The sequence below is a fragment of the Perca fluviatilis genome, chromosome 11 (genome assembly GCF_010015445.1).
Source record: "Perca fluviatilis chromosome 11, GENO_Pfluv_1.0, whole genome shotgun sequence".
NCBI classification, from domain to species: Eukaryota; Metazoa; Chordata; class Actinopteri; order Perciformes; family Percidae; genus Perca; species Perca fluviatilis.
In genome coordinates this window covers 3339879-3347974 of record NC_053122.1, presented here as the reverse complement: position 1 = coordinate 3347974, position 8096 = coordinate 3339879, and positions in this window count along the sequence as shown.

Genomic DNA, 8096 nt, shown 5'->3' with positions numbered 1-8096 from the left:
GGTCGACAAAGACCCCAAAAAAGTCACTAATAAAGTAAGCCATCAAAGAAAAAAGGTCGAAAAACGAGCCGAAAGCATCGGCAACTGTATTATTATTATTATTATTATTATTATTATTATTATTATTATTATTATTATTATTATTATTATTCCTTGTCTCATATAGCCTTCTCACTTACAGTTTGGTCGACAAAGACCCCAAAAAAGTCACTAATAAAGTAAGCCATCAAAGAAAAAAGGTCGAAAAACGAGCCGAAAGCATCGGCAACTGTATTATTATTATTATTATTATTATTATTATTATTCCTTGTCTCATATAGCCTTCTCACTTACAGTTTGGTCGGAAAAGACCCCAAAAAGTCACTAATAAAGTAAGCCATCAAAGAAAAAGGTCGAAAACGAGCGGAAAGCATCGGCAACTGTATTATTATTATTATTATTATTATTTATTATTATTATTATTATTATTATTATTCCTTGTCTCATATAGCCTTCTCACTTACAGTTTGGTCCAAAGACCCAAAAAGTCACTAATAAAGTAAGCCATCAAAGAAAAAGGTCGAAAACGGCCGAAAGCATTGGGCAACTGTATTATTATTATTATTATTATTATTATTATTATTATTATTATTCCTTGTCTCATATAGCCTTCTCACTTACAGTTTGGTCGACAAAGACCCCAAAAAAGTCACTAATAAAGTAAGCCATCAAAGAAAAAAGGTCGAAAAACGAGCCGAAAGCGACAAAAAAACCAGGTACGAAGGGAAATGTCTCAGTAAAGCGCAGCTGACATTGATAACCTTAACGATGGCTGAGTTGCATCAAGTGTCCCAGTAAGATATTTCGGTGAGTCAGCATGCACAATAGAGTGCGGATCGGGCCGCATTTTTCTGTCCGAGCCCAACAGGCATTAAGATATTCCTGTCCGAGCCCGACGCAGCTAAAATCTCATGTTTGTTCTCCTACTAATGACGCGTGCGTTTGTGTGGAAAGCTTTTATTAAGCAGCTGTAGGAAGGCATTCGGAAATGTCAACGGATGAGGTCATCAGCGCACGTTAACGCAGGAGCGCACCTACATGATGGAGAGCCGAAGTCCCGCCCCCTTCCGGTGGATCTCGTGGGACCTAAACTCAAAATTTCAATAACTCAATAATCTACTCAAATTTATTTTTTGATCCCGTTTGAATTGAGCCGCGCATTACACATCTGATGTTCGTCAATTTAAAAGATGATTTTTCAACCGAAGAAAGTCTCAGTTAGCCGTAGATTTGTCATATGACCACTTCGTTTAGTGTGAAACTGCCCAGTGGACTACATCTCCCAGTGGACTACATCTCCCAGTGGACTACATCTCCCAGTGGACTACATCTCCCAGTGGACTACATCTCCCAGTGGACTAGCGTCACTGTGTCCCCTTTCGGACACTTATTGGCCAACGTTCTATCAAAATATGTGTTCAAATACAAATATAAAAGATCTGTTAATGTTTTCAGTTATTTTAATGGTGTAAAACTAAAGTGTAGCTTCCTGCCTTTCTAACGGTGTGTATAGTTTTAACTGTTTACTTTAGTTTTTACTTTACAAGAGCCGGCTAAAGTACGCTAATTCTCCGGTGAATTAGGCGTGCGCTACTATAGGCCATAACCGGACACCCTTATCTCCTCGCTGTAAACAATGGCCGTTGGTCGGTTTTCTGGGGTGTTAAGTCCCATCAATGCTGTCAAAACTTCCAGATCGTACTTCCGTCCTTCACAATAAAATGACATGCTTCAACAACTCTGAACTGTGCAATAAAAGCTCCTTAATTTCCAGTACGGAAAAAATAGAAACTTTTTAGTGGAAAAGATCGTCGCCCGAGCGTTATTTCTTCTTTTCCTCATCAAAAGTAACTTTAATATACTAATTAGACATCTAAATGTCCACGTACATATAGGAAAATCCATACGTAGATTGTTAGATGGGTATGGATCAATTCTGCTAACATTTTTGGTGAAGCTCGTAAATGTAAGTACCGCGAAAAGACCGGAAGGTGCGTCAGGTCGGAAGTGTCCGAATATGGCCAATAGCAGCGAGTGGTGTCCGAACGTGGACACAGTGACGCTACATCTCCCAGTGGACTACATCTCCCAGTGGACTACATCTCCCAGTGGACTACATCTCCCGTCTCACACAATCTAGCTCACCTAGCTTGATGCTTGGTTTGCTCGCTAGCTAGCTTAGCTTAGCTCTGTTCCACAACACATGTAACGTTATCTTACCTGCTGTGTTTTATCCAGTCAAGTGTTTTCAGCAGAGAAGCAAAAGAACGAGAGATCCTCTGCTCATTAGAGTAACGTTACATCCTGGTACAATAAATAAAACACACACACACAACAACAAACAACAAAAAAAAACCAAAAAAAAAAAAAAAAAACAAACAACCCAAAAACACAATAACAAAAAAAACACCACAAACACACTAAACACAACATCAATAGTTATATACAAAACAAAAAAAATATACAATAAATAATAAAATAATACAAAAAACAAAAAAAACATAAAAAAACAAAAAATATACATCACACATCAAAAACAAAAAAATCATCAATATATCATCACATAAATACAAATATAATAAAAAAAAAAAAAAAAATATAAAAATAAAAAAAAAAATAATAAATAAAAAATAAAAAAAAAAAAAAAAAATAAATAAAAAAAAAAAAAAAATTAAAAAAAAAAAAAAAAAAAAAATAAAAAAAATAAAAAAAAAAAAAACAAAAAAAAAAAAAACATAAAAAAAAACATAAAAAAAATAAACAAAAAAAAACACAACAATAATAAACAAAAAAATAAAATAAATAAAACAAAACACATACAATACAAAAATACAAATAAAAATACAAAAATAAGAATACCAAAAAAAAATCAAAACATACAATAAAACAATACATACACACACATATCAATAAAAAACATCAAACAGACAACAACAAAACAACAACAACATCATAAAAACACAGACAACAAATACATAAACACACACAAAACACACAAACACAACAATAACAACACAAACACACACCACAAACACAACATAAAAAAAACAAACAACACCACATACACAACACATATACAACACAAAACACACACAAAACACAACAAACACACACACACAACAACACAACATAAAAATACACAACAACAACACAAAAAATACACAACACACAACAAACAAACAATACCATCATCATCATCACATCATCACAGTAACGATACACACAGTAGCTTCAGAGAGACGTCATCCATGATGTTTGTAGTCTTTCTAATTATGTATTTTCACAGTCTGATACTTCAACAGTTTAACAACAAACTGAGACTTTCTTCAGGTTGAAAAATAATGTTTTAAATTGACGAACATCATATTTGTAATCCATGGCTCAATTCAAACGGGATCAAAAAATAATTATTATCTCTCCATTGACCCTCGTTCATATTTTTTCGAAAGATAAGGTCCCATTGGACCGGAAGTATAAGGGGGCGGGACTTCGGCTCTCTATAAGCCCCGGCTCGTCGGGTACAGCTGGGTCCTGACTGGCTCTGTTCGGGTACCCATCCTCTAATGCAGGGCTTCTCTAACTTTGTACCCTTGTACTAATGTACCCCTTTTTTGAATTGTTTCTTTAAGCCAAAGGGGGGGGGCCTGACCAGCGCTAATCATTTTCGGCAGTCTCTATAAACAGGAACAGTACAGCGCTGTCAGCGATAGATTTACTAAACAACAGCCTTGTATCTGAAAAACACTTTTAAATGCCGATGAGCAAGAGACAAATTGTAAAAAAAATAAATAAAATAAAGACAAAAACTTGGAGAAAGACAGTAGAAAGAAGGGAGGAATGAAGGCAAGAGTAGGTCCAAATAGTATCAAAAACTTTTAAAAACGGTGACGTAAGAAGAAAGAAGCGATAAACTTGTAAAAAGTAGGACAGTAGAAGGAAGGATAGATTAGGTCCAAAGAAGGAGACACAAATACAAATGTCACATTTTTTGGTAGGAAAAAAGAAAAATTTCTACATAAAAAGGAACAATGTTCTGGACAACAGCCTTATAAATATTAAACATTATAGTCAGGTGCAACTTATATATGAAAATATATATAATTTAACATGTTTTTACATGTTAATTCATACTGAAAACATTAGTCTACAGCCGCTAGAGGGCGCTCTAGGCTTGTGACAACTACATGCTGCTCTTAAAGACAACTGAGAAAGAAAAGAGATAACTTTTATTAATAAATTAAATATGCAGCCGAAAACGGTAACCGAGCAGCAGAAAGAAAGTTTGAAATGAGGGAGAAACTTGTGAGGGAGACTGGAGAACAGGTGACTCTTACTGCAGTGAAGAAATCAGAGAAATGTGATGTAATGTGTTAACGGTAACTTACTGTATTCAGCCTGTTGTTCTGTGTGTTATTGTGTAGTTGACAGATGAAAAAAGGCTGTTTTTGGTCTTGGTTTTTGTGAAATAAATTTCTAAATAAATGCGACTTATAGTCCCGAAAATAGGGTATGACATGTCGACATGTCTGCTGTGGAAAAAGGTCTTCAGACTTCACTGGTCTCCTTTTTTTGTTTTTAGTTTTAAATGGCCTGAAATAGCCGAGGGTTCAGATCCCAGTGAGTCCAGCAGGTGGCGCCACGTGAACATGACATCATAGAGAGAAGACCTCTCTTGATATTCACCATGACAACGGTTTATTTAAATCACATTTAGAGATAAACTAGTTTGGTTGCAGCTCTGTTAACTCTCGTGTTGTCTTTTAGTCACGTTTTTCTGGGTCAAAATTTTGAAATAAATCAACTTTTTCAACACTTTTGTCGCTCCCAATGTTTTGGTCACTTGATAGACACACACACCACACACACACACACACACACACACACACACACACACAGACAAGATACACACACACAACACACACACACACACAACACACACATACGTAGAACACACACAGACACACACACACACACACACATAACACACACACACAAATAACACACAAGACAGAGACACACACAAACACACACACATACACAAAATACACACAACAACAACACACAAGACAGAGATACACACACACACACACACAGCACACACACACACACACATACATACACACACAAACACACACACACAACACAAAAACACACACACACAGACACAACACACACATAACATCACACACACATACACAACACAATACACTACACACACAATACAGTACACAGAGAGACACACACACACAGAACATCACACACACGTAGACACAGACTCACACACAATACCACATACTGTAGACACACAAATAACACCATACCAAATACACAAAAATACACACAACAAACACAATAAATAAATAACAATACTAATACACTGTAGACACACAAAACAATAACAAACAACATACCAAACGCACACACACACAACACAGACAACACATACCGTACACACAATAATAAACCACATACCAACACAGACAATACAATACACGTAACATCAATACAATTCATTCACATTTAAAATAATAAAACATACAAACCATAACACTATCACATACCATAACAATAACACAACAATACTTTAACAATATATCATCATTACTACATCACTATACTAGACAACACATACTACAACACAATACATAACACACAACATAAACAATCACACAACAAACACAAAGTAATAACAACAATAACAAACAAATAAACACAAATAAACAATAAACACACACACATAACAATAATACAAAACACACAACAAAAACACAATAATACCACAAAACACATACCTAACAACTAACACAAACTATCACATACCAACAACAATAATAACACACACACTATAATATACTGAAACAACACACATATGATAACAAAAATACAATACAATACAATACAAATACATCATCACAACATCAAATTACTGTAAACACACATATTATATCAACATCATCAATAATACTGTAAGAATAATATCATCAAACATTAATCACCATCAATAATATTCACAACACCACACACACATACCAAACATATACATTAACATCATCATCATGACATCATCATCATCATCATCATCATCAATACACGGTAAACGAGACAGTCACACAATAACTGAATCATCATCATACATTGACATTGACATCACACACACACCCTAACCTGACCTGTCTTCAGTGAGTGAAGTTGATTTAAAGGGACAGTAACGTTCATTTTAACCGTCTGGGCTGTGGAAGCTCCCGGAATGATCCCCAGATTAACGGGACTAACGGTGAGTTAACGAGGTCATCTCCCCTCAGACCCTCACAGCGAGCCATGGAGGACGGTCAACGCATGGCTAGTCCGTTCATGAATGGCCTCACGCCTGTGAATCGGCTCAGTGTTGGCCCCGCAACAATGTTCCCTTGTTCAAGGAGCCACTCAATCTGTACTGGCCACCACACTCCACCGTGTGTGTGTGTGTGTGTGTGTGTGTGTGTGTGTGTGTGTGTGTGTGTGGCGGCATCTCGTGTGTGTCCTATGTGCTTTGTGCGTGTGCGTGTAGGGGGGGCTCGTGGCGTGTGTCCTCTCTGGGTCCCCCTGTGCAGGTGTGTTCCTCTCAGGTGTGTGCCCTCCCTGGCGTGTGTCTCAGGTGTGTGCTCTCCTACGTGTGTGTGCGTCCCCTCCCTGTGTGTGGCGGGGGCCCTGTCCAGCATGTGTGTGTGTGTCCCCTTGCCCCCCATGTGTGTGTGTCCCTGTCTCATGGTGTGGTGGTGTGTGCCCCCCACCGTGCGGCCCTGTGTCTCACCAGGTGTGCCCGGTTTGCTGTGTGTGCGCCCTCCGTCCTGCTTCGGTCCCCTCCTGTGTGGCCCTGGTGGCGTGTCTCCTCCCTGTGTGGGCGGTGTTTTGGGGGTGGGTGGTTCCTGCAGATGGCTCCAGTCCCAGAACAGAGTCTACCTTGAACGCACAGCTGGTTCTCAACGCAGGTAGGACAATACAGTGACCACACACACAAGTTTCACAATAACTAAGCTTCCTCTAACGCTTCACACAACATTTTCTAACGCTTCACCTAACGCTTCACCTCAACGCTTCACACAACATTCCTCTAACGTTCACATAACGCTTACAATAAGCCTCTAACGCTTAACGCCTCTTTAACGTTACACATCGTTCCTCTAACGTTCACCTAACGCTCTAGCTTCACCCAACGCTCTACAACGCTTCACCTCAACGTTCCTCTAACGTTCACCCAACGTTCCTATAACGTTCACCCAACGTTCCTCTAATGTTCACACAACGTTCACACAACATTCCTCTAATGTTCCCACAACGTTCACACAACATTCCTCTAACGTTCACCCAACGTTCCTATAACGTTCACCCAACGTTCCTCTAATGTTCCCACAACGTTCACACAACATTCCTCTAACGTTCACCCAACGTTCCTATAACCTTCAACCCTCTAATCCAACGTTCACCTAATTTCCTCTAACGCTACCCAACGCTTCAACGCCTCTAATGTTCACATAACGTTCACCCAACGCTCTCTTTAACGCTTCACCCAGGAACGTTTCACACAACGCTCACCCAACATTCCTCTAAAGTTCCTCTAACGCTCACCTCAACGCATTTAACGCTCACACAACGCTCACCCAACGCTCTCTAACGTTCATACAACGTTTCACCTAACGCTTCCTCTAACGCTCACAACGCTTCACCTAACGCTCTCTTAACGCTTCACATAACGTTCACCCAACATTCCTCTAAAGTTCCTCTAACGTTCACCTAACGTTCCTCTAACGTTCACACAACGTTCACCCAACATTCCTCTTAACGTTTACCCAACGTTCCTCTAACGTTCACACACGACCTCTAACGCTTCCACCAACAACGTTCACCCAACGTTCCTCTAACGTTCACACAACGTTCACCCAACGTTCCTCTAACGTTCACACAACGTTCACCCAACGTTCCTCTAACGTTCACACAACGTTCACCCAACGTTCCTCTAACGTTCACACAACGTTCACCCAACATTCCTCTAAAGTTCCTCTAACGTTCACCCAACGTTC